This window comes from Silene latifolia, chromosome Y (assembly GCF_048544455.1).
Source record: "Silene latifolia isolate original U9 population chromosome Y, ASM4854445v1, whole genome shotgun sequence".
NCBI lineage: Eukaryota > Viridiplantae > Streptophyta > Magnoliopsida > Caryophyllales > Caryophyllaceae > Silene > Silene latifolia.
Window position 1 is genome coordinate 460,149,476 of NC_133538.1, and position 5,038 is coordinate 460,154,513.

Genomic DNA, 5,038 nt, shown 5'->3' on the forward strand with positions numbered 1-5,038 from the left:
GGTTTCTAATGGTTCGTTAGGTACTAGCTTGGCTCTTACCTTCACAATTCCATACTTGTTTTGCCCCTCTTTCCCACTTAGCCTCACATATCCAAATTTTGCAATAGTTCGGCATGTAATAGTCCTTGACGGTGGTTATGCGTATGTACGGTAGTTAGAATCATTATTCATACTAGTCAAGCATACATGTATTGTCGGTCGCAGTTTAGGTGAGAGACTGTATTTTCTTTCCTCTCTTTTACATATAATCTTACCATTTGCTTTCTTTGAGGAAGAGTGACCCGGGAGAGTCCGAATCTATGAGTCTTGCAAGGTCGAACGCCCGATTTAATTCCATGATATGCATAAATTTGTTCGCTTGATTTGAGCTTAGCAGTAGTTGATAATGCGCATTAAACGGTTTCGCATTGACTTGTAGCTAGCTCTGAGATATATTCCTTTCCATTTAGTTTTTATATGGGTCATAGTGCTTGCTTGGGGACAAGCAAGGTTTGGTTTGGGAAGATTTGATACGTGCATATTCTATACACTTTATCTGCGGTTTTGGCACGTATTTCCATGCGTATTTGTTAGCCTTAAGCTACTATTTCTCCCGAAACGGTTTACTTTGCATTTTATATGATTTATTGTAGGAATGAGTGGAAGTAAGCTAAATCAAGCCTAAATCGTCCTCCGGAGGCAACTTCAGGGAAGATTGGAAGAAGGAAGTCTGGATTCACCCACCTTGGGATGCGTGCAAAGAATTGAAGAGCTGAATTGAAGAGAGGAAGAGCTACTGCACAGCACCACCAGTCGATCGACCACTCCTTTCAGTCGATCGACCGTTGAAGTCAAGCGAAGCTGCTGTTCTGCATTTACCGGTCGATCGACCATACTGACCGGTCGATCGACCAGTCTTCGAGCTGAGATTTATTTCTTCGTGTTAGACTTTTAAAAGCCCAACTTGTAATTAACTTTTGGCATCTTTTATCAGTAGAACGCGGCAATTATTAGGTTATGCTTTTTATTATTGAAGAACTCAGTTTTTAGATCGAGCTTTGGGGAACAGAAAACTGGGAATTCGATACTTTGTTCATTAATTCAATTAGTAATTTTTTATGTGAATTCTTTCTTCCTTAATTCCTTGTTGTTTCAATTCTTGCTTTCATCAATTTAATTTCAGCAATTGAGCTCTTACCTTTTGTTTTTTAGTTCAATTCAATTATGTCAAATTTATCATTTGCTATTAATTTTGAAGTTAGTTTAGTTTTAATTATGCGTAGGTAATTTCATTGATTGGGAACTAGGTGAGCCATGGCGTAAATTAGGATTGTTTTGTAGTATGAACCCTTCCGTGTTGGTCTTGTTGTCTTTGATAAACCTTTTTGCTAGATTGAAAGATTAGTAATTTGAATTATCGTTAGATTTGCAATTTCTCTTGAGCGAAAGCTTTGAGAAATTCTAGGGAATTGATAGACCGTAAGGTTGTTTAAGCATCGATCGAAAGGCCAGCTTGTATTCCCTGAGACCGTATTATAAGACCTCTGCTACTTTACTGGCCTGACCTTGCCATGGTGAACCGAAGTTCCCGATCTTCCTTTTATCTTGTTGAGAAAATTCATTTTAGCAATTAGTCAATTTAGTCAATCAATCTCAAAACCCCTCAATTAATTGTTACTTTTATAGACTGAAAAATAGCAAACAAAATCAACCTTGTCTCTCTGTGGTTCGACCCTTACTATCACTAGCTATAGTTTTAGTTTGGAATTATAAATTTAATTTTGATACAAAACGACGGTATCAGATGCCACCCTTTATCATCCTCTACATTTTTCTGGAACCTCCCCTTGGCTGCATTATCAAGAATAGCTCTCTGATCCGGATACAGCCCATTGTAGAATTGGGTGCATAGGAACCATCGCTTAAAGCCATGATGAGGTACAGATCGGACGAGCTTCTTGAACCTAGTCCAAGCCCCGTTCAAGTATTCAGTAGGTAGTTGCTCAAATGCAGTAATTTGAACTCTCAAGCTGTGGTGGGAAATATCGTCTGTAAAAGGCTAAGGCAAGGGAATTCCAGTCAGTTACACTGGCAGCTTCCCTGTCTAAATCTCTCAACCATTACCGGGCATCACCAGTCGGTTCACCATGATTCTCTAGTCATGCAATTTAGGTCTCAGGTCAATGCGGGTATGATTTATTGGGCAGTGAATATCTCCTTCCGGTCTCAATTCGCCTTAAAACACAAATAGCTTAGCTTCCGCCCTCACTAAAGTGCCCTAATGTTCGCTATGAGTCTCACCCTTTCCAATCTTCCGATCTAGGTCAAGGTTTACTGTGATTTGATACCGTCATTTAGTACCAAAAATAAATACCTAGATACAACTAACAGAACTTAGCAGCAAGTAGGGTCGATCTCCACAGGGAGATAGGAAAATGTCAGCCTTATTAAGTCCGTCTAGGTAACCAATTCTGGGGGGTTAAAAGGGTTATTCTAATCTAATGAGATCAAGAAAGGGAGAAAAGACAAAGGAGTAAATATTAAGCAAACAGACAGAGAACAGTGATACGTGCATATTGTATAGTCTTTTTAGCCTATTTTAGCACGTATTTCCATGCATTCTTGTAATGTTTATATAGTATTTTGCTCCAGAATTGGCTACTTTGGTTCGTTTTGTCCGTTTTGTAGAAATGAACGCGAAAGTAGTGGAATCGTACCATTTTTCGTCCCTTTTGCATGCATTTTGAAGAGACGGGATTTTCTGGAGTGAGTTTCTGCATTGGGATGCGTGAAGGCACGGTTTACGAGGCAGTCGGGCACGAGTCTAAGCTGATTTGAAGGAAGAACATTCGATCGAGTGGTTTTATTACTCGATCGAATGGTTTCTACGTCATTGGTTGATAGATCGAGCACTTTTATACTCGATCAAGAAGTGCTGAAAAGAGAGGTTACTCGATCGAGTAACTATTCTACTCGATCGAGTAGATTTTCTGGAGTTTTGCTCGATCGAGTTGATTTATTCTACTCGATCGAGTGGTTTGGTCTGGCGTGGGCTTTAATTAGCCCGTAAGCTTGTTTTAGCTTTTGGACTTAGTTTATTTTCTATTTAAACGCAACTTTACTAGGTCATTAGCTATCTTGAATCTTATCATCGACACTTTTTCTCAGTTTTTCATCTATCATTTTCATACTTCACTATAACTTTGCCTTCGGGATTATTTCGCTCGGATTTGTGTGTTCTTTACGCCGGATTCTCACGATTGTAATCTCATTCTCCTTTCTTAATAATAATCTTTACTTCATTGCTTTAATTCTTTGTTTTGCTTTATTTAATTTATGCCCTAATTTAGTTTTTATGCAATTTGATTATCGTTTTAATATGTTGAATGCTGGTTATTTATCTGTTGTTAGCTTTAATAGTATTAATAGCAATATGAGTAGCTAAATCTATTTCATGTTGGGATTAGGGGATCTACGGTAGAAATGTGACGATGTAGTAAATAGGTTAGATGAATTAATTGTGAGATTCTGTCACCATAGCAATTTAACTGTATTTTACCGACTTAGTTGAGTGCACGCTTCTGAGTCACCCTTTAATCTGGCTAAATTTAATCTTGGATCGGAAGATTGGACTAAATAGGCCTGCTATGAACAGTAGACTACCCTGACGAGGACGGAAGTTAAGTTAGTGGAAGTTTAGGGTAGAAAGTGGACCGGAAGGACCTTTCCATATCCGTCTCGCATTAATTTGGCTAAGTTGTTTACAGTTGAGTCACTGGACTACCGTAGTGAACCGAAATCCTGACATGTCCCTTCTCTATTTGATAGTTTAATTCTATTTCTCTGCCTTTACTGCTCTTTTCTCTGCTTCTCTTTCCTTTAAGCTTTTAGTTTAGAAAACCAATTCCAATTTAAACAACCCCCCCCCTCCCCATTTGTGACCAAATACACGGACTTTTATAGATATCTTGCCTCCCTGAGGAGATCGACCTGACTTCCCTAGCTATATAGTTAGTTTAGTTAGTTTATTTTTGATAGGTAGACGACAGCCCTGTCAAATTTTGGCGCCGTTGCCGGGGAGGCAATTGCCCTATCTGTCTTTGTTTCGTTTATTTTATCCGTCTCAGGGAATTTTCATTCCTTGAGGCAGTTCTTATTTATTTTATTTCAGTGTTGTTTATGCCCAGGTCAGACAGGTTTGAGTTAGTTGCAGCTGATTCAGAGCCAGAGAGACTATTTAGGCATAGACTCCGTCTGTAGAGAAAATCACGAAAGGAAGACTTGAGTACTTTCGAGCCAGAGCTTCACCATTTTCTTTTCGCAGAAGACCAGTCTTTAGTAGAATACATTCCTATTTCTGTCGATCAACCAGTAAAGATGTCGAACATTGCTAGTCACTCGGAGCCTAAAGCAGCCTCAATTCCAAAGGGTTTCAATCTCCAGACTGGGGATGGGAATACATTTGACATCTGTCTTTCCTATATCAATCTGGCGGAGAGAAATCTCTATAAAGGTGTGGCAGGTGAAAACCCGAGGAAGCACATGGAGGTCTTTACGGACTACTGTTCTACTATCCCCGCCACAAAGGGGGTAACTCAAGACAAGATTAAGGAGCTTCTGTTTCCTTTTTCTTTGACTGACTCAGCCAGGGAGTGACTGACTGACTTGGACCGCGCAGCCGCAGGGGTTACCAACTGGGAGACCCTTGCTCTTGCCTTTTACAAGAGATATTTCCCTCCACAGCGCACCAATCAGCTCAGGGCAAAGATCACAAGTTTCAAGCAGGCACCTGATGAAACTTTATATGAAGCATGGTCCCGTTTCAAGAAGTTAGTGAGGTTTATTCCTCACTATGGTTTCGATCCGTGGTTTCTGTCTAACCAGTTCTACAATGGGCTATATGATGATCACAGAGCCATACTTGATGCATCATCTAACGGAAGATTCTAAGAGAACATTGACGATGATAAGGGATGGGCCCTTATTGAAGAGATGGCGAATCACAGTGCTGAGTATGGAAACTCGAGGGATGGTATTAGAACAGTTCATGCAGTCGATA

General features: G+C 39.9%; 1 non-coding gene across 1 annotated transcript; it reads right to left on the reverse strand.

Moving 5' to 3' along the window:
- Nucleotides 1-4,732: 4,732 nt before the first annotated feature.
- Nucleotides 4,733-4,838, reverse strand: LOC141635782 (small nucleolar RNA R71). The gene has a single exon (XR_012540442.1). It is a non-coding gene; the product is annotated as a small nucleolar RNA R71 (small nucleolar RNA).
- Between the last annotated feature and the right edge of the window lie 200 nt (nucleotides 4,839-5,038).